Raw genomic sequence first — 16009 nt, 5'->3', positions numbered from 1 at the left:
CTGCAACAGACACCTCACCAAAGAGGCATAGATGGCAAATAAGTGCGTAAGAAGCTGCTAAATACCATATAAGAGAATTACAAATCACCACCACACACATATTAGAATGGCCAAAAACAAAACGCTGACAACACCTAATACTGATGAGGATGCAAAATGGCACGGCCACTTTGGAAGACACTAAGTGAACTCTTCCGTATGATCCAGCAGTCCGGCTCCTTGGTATTTACCCAAAGGAGTTGAAAACTTCTGTCCACACAAAAAACCATAGCCAGATGTTTAGAGCTGCTTTATTCACGATTGCCAAAACCTAAAGGCAAACAAGATGTCCTTTGGAAGGTGAATGGATAAACAGTGGGACATCCAGGTAGTAGAATATTATTCAGTGACAAAAAGAATTGAGCACTCAAGCCACAAAAAGACACGGAGGAAACTTACTTACGTGTATGTTATTAAGTGAAAGAAGCCCATCTGCAAAGGCTACGGGCTGTGTGATTCCAACTACATGACAGTTTGCAAAAGGCAAAATTAAGACAACAGTAAAAAGATCAGTAGTTGCCAGAGGTTCAGTGGAGAAGAAGAGAGGGTTAAACAGGAGAGACTTGTAGGACAGTGAAACTATTCTGAATGATACTGTAATGGTGAGTACGTGTCACTATACATTTGTCAAAACCCACAAAATGTGCACCACCAAGAGTGAACCCTAACCCAAGGTGTGGACTTTAGTTAATAATAATGTATCTGTATAATGTACCTATCTCAATTGTTAACAAATGTACAGCACTAATGTCAGATGTGAATACAAAGGGAAATGAGCCTGAAGAAGCAATTTGAGGACCTAAGGGAAACCTGCTTTTCATTCATTCTTTTCTGTAAACCTAAAATTGATCAAAAAAGATTTTTAAAATAAGTAAAAGGACTTAGCAGGTTCTCTTGATCTAATGAATAAAAGGTTAATTTGTTCGGGCACCTGGGTGGCTCCGTCAGTTGAACGGTCGGTTGATCTCAGCTCGGGTCTTGATCTCAGGGTTGTGAGTTCAAGCCCTGCATTGGGCCCCATGCTGGGTATGAAGCCTACATTTTTTTTAAAAAAAGGCTATTTTGGTGTGATAGCCACAGCAATAAACTGCACAGATTCAGGCAGAGCATTCACAGATAAACCTATTTGCATTTCTAACTGCAAATTTTTTCAGGAATCGTTATTACTCTTCTAACGTTATTTTGTTTTATTTTACCTTATATAATGCATTATAATTTATCAAAAGTCTTATTCACTATCATCTTCATCTTCCCTGTAATCTTGTAACACAACCATGGTCAATATTGTCATCCCTATCTGACAGATGAGCAAACTGAGACTCAGACAAAAGGAGTAACACGCATAAGTTAAATGGAATAAAAAACACATGTAGGATTCAGGTTTTCTAATTTGGGGTTCATGCTATTTCCACTACACCAGGATGCACTCTGTATGAAATATCCGACTGAATTGTTTCACTCATGATGTCTGACTCTTACCTTTTGGCTTGGAGGAGACAAATATATAACTTTCTTCAATGGTCTGGCATCCAGGTTCATCTGACACCAGCCATACTTATCATGACACCCCAAGGAAATCAAAGCTGTGCATCTTATCTATGCTGATGGCAAAGTGGATACCACAACCACACTGGCTCCCAAATCGACCCCTGAGTGCACCTTGAGAAAAGCTGGCAGTCACATCATCATTGCCAAGGGAATCAGCAATTGGGAGCGTCTGGATTCATGTGAAGCTGACGCTTCAGAATGGAAAGATCCAGAATGAGGCAGCACCTTCCCTCTTCCCTTATCACCAAAACTCTGGAGGAACCACGTTGGAGATAGAAAGGGAAAGTTACACATTAAATACAGTAGAACTACAATCCTTTATAACATTGTCAGAAGCACCTGACAGATGTAGCATAGATCTTTATGCAGAGAATTCTCCAGCATCAGTTAGAGCAATCCTGGGGACTGTCTAGTTCGTGGGCTTTGGTGTCAATGCCTCCATCCTCATAACATCAAAAATTACATCAACAGTGATGGCGGAGGGGGAGCGGTGCCTGGGTTGGCTCAGTTGGTTAAGAGTCTGCCTTTAGCTCAGGTCATGATCCTGGAGTCCCAGGATGGAGCCCCACATTGAGCTCCCTGCTTGGCAGGGGAGCCTACTTTTCCCTCTGCTCCTCATCCTGTTCATGCTCACTCTCTCTCTCCCTCTGTCTCAAATAAATAAATAAAATTAAAATAAAAAACATAGTGATGTTGATGCCCAATTGGTAAAGAGCTATAAGAGAAAGATTTCATGAAAGGATAATTTGACAGCAACTAGAAAAGAACAAAAAGAATACATCCAAATACTCTAAATGTGCTCTGTCCAAATCTCATCATATAAATTCAAGGTTTTAAACAGTAATTTATATTCACTGGCTCTTCCATTCCCATAGGAGCAACAGTGTATTTCTTGGCTCTTTATCTAAACACTTCCCAGACAGTAACAACTCTGAAACCCAAGTGAAATCCCTTCCCACAACTGTAACCCAAAATAACTACATGGTATTTTAAGAATTCAATAGAATTGTACTAATTCAATCAAAAAAGGATTGTGAGGATACATCTAAATAATAACAGATTAGGGCACCTGGGTGGCTCAGTGGTTGAGCGCCTGCCTTGGGCTCAGGTCATGACCCCAGGTCCTGGGATCGAGTCCCATATCAGTGTCCCTGCAGGAAGCCTCCTTCTCCCTCTGCCTATGTCTCTGCCTCTCTCTGTCTCTCTTAAGAATAAATAAATAAAATCTTAATAATAATAATAATAATAATAACAGATTAACAGTATGTCTCTGGGTAAAAGTACTATGTATAATTTTTATTTTCTTCTTTTCGGCAATAAATGTATTTTATTGTGAGGTGAAAAGTTAGTTTTAATAGTATTCAAGGAGCTTTTCAAAAAGTGAAATCTAGACTTGCTTCTGAATTGTGGTCTATAATAGGCACAGAGGCTCATGGGATAGGTCATTGTTGCAATTAATGTGGTCTGAATGTCTTGATACAATTCAATAAGCATTTGAAGATTGATTGATTTTTAGTAATCTTTACACTCAAGATGGGGCTCAAACTCACAACCCTGAGATCAAGAGTTGCATGCTCTTCCAACTGAGCCAGCCAGGTGCCCCTCATGATTTAATATGCTCCTGGTTCATATTTCCCAAACTTGCCTCATTACTAGGTTCATGCCTTTTAACAATATCTGTTCCCAGGCCCTGCCCATGGCAGTGAGGGCTGGGACTGGCCCTGGGGTTTTGCAACTGTAAACAAGAAATACTAATACCTATGCATAGTGTTTAGAGAATGGTTTATAAAACACTCCTGACCAAAGGTTCTAGGGGAAGACTAATTATTTCACTGTCCTGAAATGGCTGACCCTTGAACTACATGGGGGTGAGGATTGCCGAAACCCCTACTGAGAGTCAACCATCCACATGTAGCTTTTGATTCCCCAAAAACTCAACTACTAATAGCCTCCTGTTGCCAAGAAACTTTTTTGTTAACATAAACAGTTGTGTAACACATACTTTTTATGTTATATGTATTATATACTTTATTCTTACAATGGAGTAAACTAGGGCAAAGAAAACATGAAGAGGATCATAAGGAAGAGGAAATATACATATGGTATAGAACTGTATCAAAAAAGATCTGCATTTGGGACACCTGGGTGGTTCAGCAGTTGAGCGTCTGCCTTTGGCTCAGGGTGTGATCCCAGGGTCCCGGGATCAAGTCCTGTATCAGGCTCCCTGCAGGGAGCCTGCTTCTCCCTCTGCCTATGTCTCTGCCCCTCTCTCTGTGTCTCATAAATAAATAAATAAATCTTAAAAAAAAAAAAAAAGATCTGCATCTATGTGGACCTGCGTAGTCCAAACTTGTGTTGTTTAAGGGTCAACCGTATTTTGTCAGGGGGGAGAATTCAGGCTTAAGATAGCAGAATGATCAACTTTACATCACTAAGCTCAAGAGAAGGGTGTGTGGATGAGAAACTTTAAACCATTCAGTGGGTCCTTCCTGAGCCTTGTGGCTTCCTCATTGCAAGAGACAGAACCGTGTATAGTGTTTAAGAGCCAAGCTCTTAAATTGTACTTCTAGACAATGAAATTGGTATTTCATATAATTTCCAAATGTCACCAAATGTTATTCCTTTTTGGATATTTAAGGTTTTTTTTGAGATATAATTGACATATAACACGATATTAGTTTCAGGTATACAGCATAATGATTCAATATTTGTATATATTGTGAAGTGATCACTACAGGAAATCCTGTTAGTGTCCACACCACACATAGTTACTGATTCTTTTTCTTGTAGTGAGAACCTTTTTTTTTACATTTTTTAATTTAAATTCAATTTGCCAACATATAGTAAAACACCGAGTGCCCATCCCATCAAGTGCCCTCCTCAGTGCCTGTCACCCAGTTACCCCATCCCTCTCCCCTTCTGCAACCCTTTGCAACCCTCCCCTTCTGCAACCCTTTGTTTCCCAGAGTTAGGAGAACTTTTAAGAACTACTCTCTTCCCAACTTTCAGATATACAATACAGTTAACTATAGTCACTGTTATATCCCTAGGACTACTTCATAGGCGGTGAATACTATTCTTTAAAAAGAAAAAATATTCTCCAATATTGACTTAGATCACTTTTGATAATAATGTTACCTAAGTACAAGCATAAAACCATGTGTAAGCTTCTTATGAAACTCTTATTAAAAACAAATTGATAAAGCACTTACAAAAACAAATTTACAAATTAAATGCAAATAAAGAAAAATAAAGCACTACTTAACCACGTTAACTTAATGTAACAGAATGCTTTCCTGAAAATAAGCAAGTGCGTGCAACTTGAAAATAGCTCTCATTTTGTAGGATATGATTCATTAAGGGTTCCTCCTGTCCACACTGCTACAAGCATGATGACTGGTTGCTTCTGGGGCTTTTCCTCTGTGACCTGCTTTGAAACTCATGCTTCACTGGTGCCCGTGACATCCTTGCCCTGCACACACAAGCATGCATGATGAAGAAAGTGCTCAGCACCTGGCGTCTGCAGACTTTGGTCTCCTCTTTTTCTAACCCCAACTGTTGCTTTTGTACCATATCAACCCATGAACACAGCCTGTTAAAATTGGAAGGCCTAAACAGATATATCCTGAATACCTTTCTGACATTTCTCAAATGAGCTTTAGCTTTAAAGTCACATCTTTACTGAAATTATTAGAGAAACTCGGCGAACTATTGCTAAAACTCTCAAACACTGAGCTGAACAGTCCATAAATTACCATGGTTGTCTGTCCTCTTGGTGTGTGTCTTTACTTTGGAAGCCTCCAATTGTGAGAGCAGACTAAATGCCAGTCAAACCTCCCATGTGATTGAGGGGAAAATAAAAAGAAATTTTAGCTTTAAATTAGGATTTAAATTAAGATTCTTTTGGGGATGACAGTCAAAAATCAACTTAATATTGGTGTAAATCACAAAAGGTATTTATTGGCTCACATAACTAGGAACCCCAAGGACCTTCTCATTTCAGTAGGGGATTTATCCAAAGGCACAGAGACATCAGGAATCTCTCTTCACTTCATGGGTCATCTTTCTCTTGTGTTAACTCCACTCTCAAATGGAGTCTCCCCATGAGGGGGCCATCAGCTATCTAAACTCACATCCGATCAGCTTTATTTTTTTCATCTTTTATTTTATTTAAAATCAATTAACTAACATATTGTATATTATTAGTTTCAAAGATAGGGTTCAGTGATATATCAGTTGTATATAATACTCAGTGCTCATTACATCAAGTGCCCTCGTTAATGCCCATCACCCATTTACCCCATCCTCCACCCCCACTCACCCACTACCCCTCCAGCAACCCTCAGTTTGTTTCCTACAGTTGCGAGTTTCTTATGGTTATCAGCTTTAAAAGCCCAATCAAAAGAGAATATCTTTTCCCCAGAATACTTTGGTACAATAGTCATTTGCCAAATTATTGGCAATATCCATCACTGTGGTCAGACAGACAAGGAATAAAGTACTTGTACAATTAAGGCCTGCTTCACAACCTTACCCAGAAAATTGGGCAGGGAATTATTCCCCAAACTGATAATTGATGTTGGTATACAAAAAAAAAAAAAAAAAAAGAAGGAAGAAAAGAAAGAACAAATGAAGGAAAGAAGGAAGGAGGGAAGGAAATAAAGAAAAGAAGAGGCCACTTAAAAATCTTATGCTGGGATCCCTGGGTGGCTCAGCGGTTTGGTGCCAGCCTTTGGCCCAGGGCGTGATCCTGGAATCCCAGGATTGAGTCCCATGTCGGGCTCCTGGCATGGAGCCTGCTTCTCCCTACTCCTGTCTCTCTGCTTCTCTCTCTCTCTATCTCTCTCTCTATGTCTATCATAAGTAAATAAATAAATATTTTTTAAAAAATCTTATGCTCATACCTCTGGAATTAGGATATATCAGTATCCCATGAGGCACCCAGATTTCCAGATGGTGGTGAAAAGGAGCTTGATTGGGCAAAACTATATTCCAGACATTTGGCTAAGTTCTTTTCATACAATTGACATCATTTAATGCTAAAAAAAAACTTTAAGTTAGTTACTGTCATTTCTGTCTTAAAGAGGAACCGAGACTCTGAAAATTTTAGTAATTTGCTCAGAGTTCCAGAGCTAATGAAGTACTAGACTTTTTTTTTTTTTTTGTCAAAATAAATCTCTTCTTCTACAAACTAAAATCCTGTTGAAGCCCTATAGCTAAAGTTGCCTTTGTAGGAGATGCCTTTTCCCATTGCCAGAGTGAGAGTCTCAAAAAGTCATTTCTTTATGAAGGAGAAATGCAAAGACTCAAAAAATGCAAAGTTTGTTCAACAGATGCAAATCTGGTCACCTCATTCAATGAATAAAAATGAGTTGTTCCTTGTGCAAGGAATCAATATGAAGGCTCCATAGTCAGCAGTCAGAGAAACAGGCTATTAGACAGGACTAGGATCTTAATCCAACTCCTTCTTGGAGAAACTGAGGCCCATAAAAAGATGGGTATGCCTTTGAACTGGAGAACAAAAAAGGAGATGAGCGCTAAAAGTCCACAACTGTTCCAACAGCATCATTCTCTTCTAGAGCTTCAACTTATAGAGGAGTACAGTTATACCAACCAAATATTACCTTTGAAAGCAGAATAGGACTCTAAGAAGGTAGGGATTTATAACATTTAAATTTTGAAAGAAAGGCAGAAGTGAGGTTGGAGAAATTCCTAATCTCACTGATCCTTCTCAGACAAGACATCCTTTCCCTCACCTCTTCGTGCAGAACTGATCACCAAATTGGGTGACATCTTCCGAGATGTGTTTCACAACATCCAGGAGGTGACATCATCACCAAAACTCCTACCTTGACTCTCCTCTAGCTCATCTGCGCACAGCCATCATTGTTTACCTTCCTTTAAAAAGAAAGATATAAATCACTATCATACTCTGGTGAAAAGCAACTGTTAGAGGCAGCTTTTGGGGACCCTGACTCCCACAGACCCCTTCCAAGAGCCTGGGTGGGACCCTTGCAATGGGTTCACAAGGTCATATGTCTTTATAAAATCTGCAAAAGTGAAATACTTTAACTACATTGGTTAAGATTTCCATCTCTTACCAACCCAACTGCCCCTCTGTCACATCTCGTGTTGAGTGGAAATGGAGTTGTGGGGGCACCTGAGTGGCTCAGTTGGTTAAGCATTTGACTTCAGCTCAAGTCATGACCCTGGGGTCCTAGGACTGAGCCCTATATCGGTTTCCCTCCTCAGTGAGGAGCCTGCTTCTCCCTCTCCCTCTCTGCCCCAACCCCCTGCTCATGCATTCTCTCTCTCTCTCTCTCTCTCTCAAGTAAATAAATAAAATCTTTAAAAAAAAGAAAGAAAAGAAATGGAGTCTCAGTGGAAATTTGGTTAAAGGGAAGCTGAGTTGGGGATACGTTGACTATCCATATATGTATGTGGCTCTCTGTCTCAGTACAGAGTATGTGTCTGGCTGAGCCGGTGTAAGAATGGCTTCCAATATTACCCCACTGCCCACTGTGCCAACTCACAGCATGACAACTCACCAACGTGCAGAGCCATTGGTCATCTCGTGGTATTAGTGTGGTCTAGAGGGTATGCACGATTTTCTAGACTTCCTCTCCAACAATATTTCATGAGCTTCGAGCACTAATAACCCAAAATTCACACCTCCATCTCTAAAGGGGCTTCCAGGTAAAGATGGCAGCTTAAATATTTTCTATTTTTAAAGTCCTATTAAAATGATAGTAAAGTTTTGTTGTTGTAATTGGTTTTTGTTTTTATTGGTTTTGTTTTTGCTTTTAGGCATAAATCCACAAGGATGGGGAAAACAGGAAAGGAGTCAATAAGAACAAAGTTTTGCAAGCTGGAAAGCAGGTGGAAGGATCCTAAGAAGTTATTACTAGCCTGGGGAATGCCTGAATCAGATTTTAGCAAAGAAAGTTGAGCATCAAAATAGATTATAATATTTGTAACAGGAAAATAAAAGACTCAGTGGTCAGAAATGTTTTTGGGGCTCTCTATCACAATGCTGGAAGCCACAGGGAAATGGAGTTGGTCTTGAATATTCTAAAGAGAAAATCATTTCTAACTTAGAACTTCATATCTGACCAAACTTTCCATCAAGACCAAGGATCAACATCTTAAAACAATAATTTATATCCTGTGCACTTTTCTCAGAAAGCAACCCATGTAAAAATCAGGAAATAGGAGGCCTGGGACACAAGAGACACAAAGAGAGTAGAATACTTTCAAGATGACAGTAAAGGAAATTAGATTGACCCTTTGTGGGGATCCCTAGGTGGCTGAGAGGTTTAGCACCTGCCTTTGGCCCAGGGCGTGATCCTGGAGACCCGGGATCGAGTCCCACATCGGGCTCCCTGCATGGAGCCTGCTCCTCCCTCTGCCTGTGTCTCTGCCTCTGTGTGTGTGTGTGTGTGTGCGTGTGTGTGTGTGTTTGTGTGTGTGATGAATAAATAAAATGTTTAAAAAAAAAAAAAAAAGAGTGATCCTTTGTGCCAGAAGCAGAGGGCAGCCTATGTCCAGTCCCCACAGAGCCAGGTCTAAAGGCCACAGGAACAGCTCCTTAGGAATTAGAAATGGTTAGACTTTATTGGCACCATATGAGAAGAGATTTATACTGTTGGCAGAAGGGCAAGACATTAAGGTTGCATGAGTGACAATACACAAACTGAAAAAGCAAACAAACAAGAATATGAACTAGAGGGGCCGCCTGTAGCAAAGTAGACGGAACTGTGGTTGACCATTTGCCTCAGCTGTGAATAGCACTGACATGACCTTAATAAGGTAAATACTGAATATTGATCTAACTATACTCACACTGTTGAAAAGAGGTGGTGTAGGAAGGACACTTGTATGTGTGATGGCACCAGGGTGCAGGGGGAAGAGAGCCAAATCTTCGCCCTCCGTGAGGGGAAGCCAGCAAATAATGGCACAGATAGATAAAAGCAAGAAATTGTAAGGCAGACACATCATATAGGAGTGGGAGGTAAAGACCAATGTTATTCTAGAAAATGGATACTCTGAAATGAAGAGGATGGGAAGGAGGGCTGAGCATTGTTGGGATTTTTCAACAAAGCTTACAGAACTACTTGGCTCTTCAGTATAAGAGCATGTCAAACTCTGATAAAAATTAAGATGTCCAAGTTTCCATTATGGGCTGAGTCTTGCCTAGAAGATACCATTCGGCATTTGAAGCCCCACTCAACTTGGCCTCTTCTCCTCTGGGCTCAGCTTATGACCCACTCTCCCTGCAAGGTGGCCACACTGAGCCCTCAGTGCCTTCAAACACTCCAACCTTGGTGCCAGCTTTGTGCGATCAAGGTCATCTTTGCTGTCACCTCTTCTGTGTAGCCATTCAAGCTTTCTCTTCCCAAAGCCCCTTGAGCATCTGCACATTAAAGCACTCAGCAACAACTCGTTGCTTCCATCTCTTCACAGGTTGGGCCCCTTTCCCCCATGAAACTGCTAGAGCAAAGACACATACATAGTGCCTGGTCTATAGCAGAAGCTCAATAAATATTTCGGGAACTGAATTGAATCTGGGGTCCAAGTGTCTAGTGGAGAAGGCACCCAGAGAAGCCAGGGATCTCAGGAGAGAAGTTAAGAGATATCTGTTTACCCTGCCAGTATCTCTAATTTTATCTACTGCCTGGCCTGAATCTAAGTCTACCTCTTAACTTTAGACCTGTTTTTGTGAAGAATCAGTAGTCAAAAAGCCACAGGTATGAGCAAATGAATGGAGGCACCCCTGCCCTAAAAGTCATGCTTGAAGAACATACCAGGTGATTGTTTACCAGAGGCCTTTGTTTTGCCAAGGAGCACACAGTAGTCCCCCCCGCCCCCCACCGCCACCACATGGTCCAGAAGCAGATGATCCTACTTTTGACGTATCATCAGGAGGTCAGTCAGTAGTAGCCTAACACTGGGTCACAATGCCTGCGGCATTCCCCTCATTTCATCTCATCATGGGCATTTATCATCTTACATCATCACAAGAAGGGTAAGTATAATACAATAAGACATTTTGAGGGAGAAAGAGAGAGAGAGAGAGAGAAAGACCACACTCACATAACTTTTATTACAGTATATTGTCAAAATTGTGCTATTTTATTCTCAGTTATTGTTGTTCATCTCTTACTGTGCCTAAATTATAAATTTAGCTTTATCCTAGGTACATATGCATAGTTGAAAAAAAAATGTAGCATACATAGAGTTAGTTAGATACTATCCATGGCTTCAGACATCCACAAGGGTCTTGGAATATAATAAGGCGGGACTACCATACACTCTTCAGGCCAGAGCTAAATGGAAAACAAAAGGAATTGAAAAAGCTGTGTGAGAAAGAGGAAGTGAGCAAAGAGACCAGAAAACAGGATGCCAAGAAGAAAAACATGAGATTCCAAAGGGACAGTCTACGTTTTTCGGGGAAGTATGATCTGTCTCCCTAGGAAACATACAGTAAAATCCACCTCATCCACCAGTGCTTTTGGACATGTGTACTTTGAGGATGTAAAAAGGTAGTGAGACTGGGGATGCCTGGGTGGGTCAGTAGGTTAAGCAGTTAAGTGTCTGCCTTTGACTCAGGTCATGATCTCAGGGTCCTGGGATCTAGGCCCATGCCAGGCTCCCTGCTCGGGGTGGGGGGGGAGTCTGTTTCTCCCTCTCCCTCTGCCCCTTCCTCTGCTCATTGTGTACGCATGCACGCTCTCTCTCTCACTCTCTTTCAAATAAATAAATAAAATCTTAAAAAAAAAAGTAGTGAGTCTGAACTCTAAGTTGCTTGTGGGGAGACAACAGAGATTATCCAAAAGGCTCAGCCACTTTGGAGTATGACACTATTCCTGAATGATATCACAAAGGCCAATGACACAGAGAATTGCAGGACTCATCTAAATGGGAAGCTGCTGGTATTGGAAAAACATTGTTGTTGATGGTGGAGATATTTAATTAATCAGATCACCAGCCCAAATGTTTCCATTTCATTAACAGCTTACATCAACTCAATGTTTTCAGAGGTGGGAGAAAAGTAAAATGACTCAGAAGTGAAGTAAAGAAGAGAGCAGGATATGGCTTAGCAATTCGTTCTTTCTGTGTCTCTCATTCACTGAACCGCATTGAAACTGTTACTTTACATCTCAGGGCCAGAGTTTCCCTGCTCTGGAGGGGAGAGATTTAAAATTCAGGCTCCCTAAAATTCTTATAACTCCAAATTCTTTCATTTTGGTAGGTAGAGCAGCCCCAAAAGTGAAAAAAAAAATCCTCAAGATTCCTTCCCCACTTTTAATTCAGTAAAGGGTCAACTGGTTTGTAATAAACCAAAAATACATTTTACAGCAACTGTCAAGAAAAGAACAGAATGAAGATAATCCCTCTCCTTTTTCCTGTTGAAGCCAGTTACCAACACCACCCCCAATTTTACTGCCAAACCCATTTAGTCATCAGATATTTCATACCCCAGCAAAACCCATTCAGTCCTTGATTATACTGTGAAACCGGAGGAAAGTGACAAGGAAGAGATCATGTTTTGTTCATCAAAACATTTTTCAAATTAAGCCATCACATCCTAAAATAGTGGATTAGAATCACCCAGCGGGACTTCTTCCTGAAAGCATGCAAATGCACAATCCTTGTTTAGAAGTGGAGTGTCAATTACTTGTGCAGATAAAAAATGACTAATAGCTAAAGCCTAATAAGACACCTGTCAATTTCCCTTTTTTTAGCTTAGCTACTTTCAATTCATAGAAGTTGCCCAACACAAACAGCATTTTGCTGACAGTTCTGTGTGTGCTTATGCAGTGATAGCATTCAAACGAAAATGGAGTGTCAGATATTTCCATCCTCTCCTTTAAAAATACATTTTAAGAATTACAGTATTAACCACAAATGAATGGCTGCCTAGCCTCTCCAATAAGATACAGAAATAGCATTGCCAAGTCCATCAGAGAAGGGACAGCTTCCCATCATTGCTCTAGCTGAGAATGAGGAAAATTTCCTAGAAGAGTCTACAAATAGAAACTGACATTTTCCTGGGACAGAAAAATCCCAGTGAAGGATAGAAGATGATCTCCTTTTGAGATCTGAGAATATATTAAATATGAGAAACCTATCAGTAGTGAGGACAGCTTTCACAAATGCTTCTGTGTTTGAGGTGAGAGCATTTATCATTAACAAAAAGCCTTACTCAAGGTTAGCAGGACCAAGATAAGAATCTAAGTGATACTTCACAGGTTGCCAAATTAATCCAAATAATTCAAATTAGACAGGGTCCTTTATGGCCTGTGTTCCATGAAAATGGAAGCCATTTATCAGGAAAACATTCCTGAACATGAAAAACGTTCATTGCTTTAAAATGTCCTCTGGGGATCTCTGGGTGGCGCAGCGGTTTAGCGCCTGCCTTTGGCCCAGGGCCCGATCCTGGAGACCCAGGATCAAATCCCACGTCGGGCTCCCGGTGCATGGAGCCTGCTTCTCCCTCTGCCTATGTCTGTCTCTCAATCTCTCTCTCTCTCTCTCTCTGTGACTATCATAAATAAATAAAGATCTTAAAAAAAATAAAATAAAATAAAATAAAATGTCCTCTGGACTAACTGTAGCTACTTCATACTTTGGATGCTAAAATTATATATATATATATAAACCTTTAATATATTATTGAAGTATAATTGACATACAATGTTCTATTAGTTTCAGATATACAGCATAGCGATTCAACAATTCTATACATTACTCAGTGCTCACCAAATAGATGTATTCGAATTTTTAAAGAACTCTCTGCAGAGCCTTATTAGCATGCTTTTAGAATTCCCTTTCAAATTTAGATTCTGAAATTCACATGAACATGAATTATGTTCCCTTTTACCAAGAAAAAGAGTAAATGAAGATTAATGAGAATATAGAATGAAAAGTATTTGTATTCCACTTACATTTTTAAACAAGGATTTTAAAAAAATTATTTGCCATTGATCTGAGGTGTTTTTAATAATTTCCTTTAAGAACACATTACCAGTAAAAAATAGAGTAACTTTAACTAGGTTTTTCCAATTGTGTCTCCGTGAACATTAACAAAGAATTGGAGCACATGTGATTATATTACTAATGCTAGAACTAGATTTCTTTTAAATAACCTAAATCACCTCCTGGTTTAACCCATGAAGAGACTCGTCCATCATTTATATTTGCATTTATCTTTTTAAAATAATTTGAACTTAGAAGTTCTATTCATATTTGAGGACAAGATCCCAATGTCATTTACCTGACTCTTCTAAATTCATATAGCTTAATTAGGTGAGAATCCCAAGGCTCATCCGATGACAGTCACTAAGTACCACTTGAGATCTATTCCAGAGTCCTATAGCACTGTAAGTAAAAAACAAAACTCATGAACTGCATATTGCCACGGTCTACTGCTGTGCATAGAATATTAAAAGCATTCAAAAATGCTGATTGAATGAATGACCTTTGCTGAGAAAAGCATAGAGCATATGTAAATAAACCATGTAGGAAGCAATTAAACAGGAAGAGCCTAAGCCTCGATTTACCATCAACTCACCGAGTAGTGACAACCTCTTCAGTACTCAGATTACCCAACTGTCATTTTTTAGATCTAACTACCATTTACAGAGATTGCATATATGCTAAATGCTGCTTTAAGAGCTTTAAATTAAAATAAATAAATAAATAAATAAATAAATATGAATAAATAAAATAAAATTAAAAATTAAAATAAAAAAAATAAGAGCTTTAAATACAGGGGTTCCTGGGTGACTCAGCTGGCTAAGCATCTGAATCTTGGTTTCAGCTCAGGTCATGATCTCAGGGTCGTGAGATCGAGTCCCACTTTGGGCTCCCCTGGGTGTGGAGCCTACTTGGGATTCTCCTTCTTCCTCTCCTCTCCCCCACCCCTTGCTCCTGTGTTCACTCGCTCTCTCTAAAATAAATCTTTTTTAAAAAGAGTTTTAATTTAAGATAATTCATTACAATAGTCCTATAATGAGACCAGCTTTCTGGGCAGTGATAGAGAGCTGCCTCAGAAGGACCCCACACTTGGTTCAATGTTCTGCTGTTGCCATCTTGAACTTGGAATAAGGAGCCCAGCATTTTCATTTCACTGAAATTTGAGCAAAGGGCTCCATAAATTATGTAACTAATGCTGTCTATGAAGTGCTAGAACTATTATCACTTCCATTTTACAGATGCAGGAACTGAGGCAAAGAGAGATTAGGCAATGTGACCAAGGTCAAAAAGCTGGTCCTTACTGGAAGCAAGGTTCATACCCTGCACATCTCTGAACTCCCTGGGGAGATGCTGGAAGCCCTTATGCTTGGGTCCTTATGCTGGTTCTTCAATTCTAATTTAGGTCCTTTACTAAAAAGAATGTGGCTTTCACTCTTCTCTCCTCCAATCAAGGCTTTTTATAGTTACAGAATTGTGATGGATAAAGAAAAAGAGATGTTGCGTTCACAAACAAGCCGAAATTGAAAAAAGAACTGCTTAGCTAAATGAAAGGTGAGAGGGTTTGAAAGGGTCATGGCAGGGGCTTAGCTATTTAAATGACAGGCTAAACAAGATACCTTTTGGGCTATTTCAGGCTCTGATCCCCAAATTAGAGCTTTTAGGAGTGGGATCCAGAGCCCTACATGGGAAAGACCAAGTTAGCTGGGAATGGCAATGCCACAGCAGAGGCGGAACACATCAAAGGGAGCACTCTGTGCTGCCTTTTATAGAAGTGAAAACAGCCCAACTGCCCTGTTGCCCCATGGGCAAACATAAATAAAAGGTTTGCATCAGCTGAGGATCAAATACTAAAGAAAAGGGTCAAGATATCCTGGGGACTCTGAGGCAAAGGTCAAGTCTCCTGTGGAGAGAAGCATCTGGCCTCCTTGGCTCTCTGAGTTTCCTGCCAACCCTCTTCCATCCCCATCTTCTATCTAAGGTAACTGTGGGTATTTCATTTTGCCTCAAATCTATGAGCTCAAGGGGATGGACTGCAGACATTCTCCATTAATCCCAGGCCTGGTCCAGACCAATTAACTCTGAGAGTTATTATTGTTATTATCATTATTATTATTGGCTGTTGTTTAGTTTTCTGTCTGTGTTCTATGTTTGATTTTTTTAAAATCAGAATAAAACTCTTTTATTTTACAAATTTCAAAACTAACTTCCGAAATTGGTCAATAAAAAGGTGACCCAGATTCGGGTAGAAGTGATATCTCCAAAGAGAACACTGGAAACCGCTACTTAGAACCCAGCACACTCCTTATTGCCAACTGCCCATGCCCAGTACAGACCAGAGCCATGCGAGCAAGACTGAAGAAATCCAGTAATTGATAGTGTAGTTTTACATAAAATGAATGGTTTTCAAGAAGCTTGGAATTCTCTGATAAAGCTGCATGTTTTC

At 39.9% G+C, this 16009-nt stretch overlaps 1 protein-coding gene across 1 annotated transcript in view; it reads right to left on the bottom strand.

Annotated features, from left to right (window-relative positions):
* MAP3K7CL (MAP3K7 C-terminal like) overlaps nt 1-16009 on the bottom strand; it is a 92554-nt gene that overhangs the window by 36982 nt on the left and 39563 nt on the right. The gene's annotated exons all lie outside the window — the stretch shown is intronic.

Source organism: Canis lupus, chromosome 31 (genome assembly GCF_011100685.1).
Source record: "Canis lupus familiaris isolate Mischka breed German Shepherd chromosome 31, alternate assembly UU_Cfam_GSD_1.0, whole genome shotgun sequence".
Classification (NCBI taxonomy): domain Eukaryota; kingdom Metazoa; phylum Chordata; class Mammalia; order Carnivora; family Canidae; genus Canis; species Canis lupus.
This window is presented reverse-complemented; position numbering and strand designations above follow the sequence as displayed.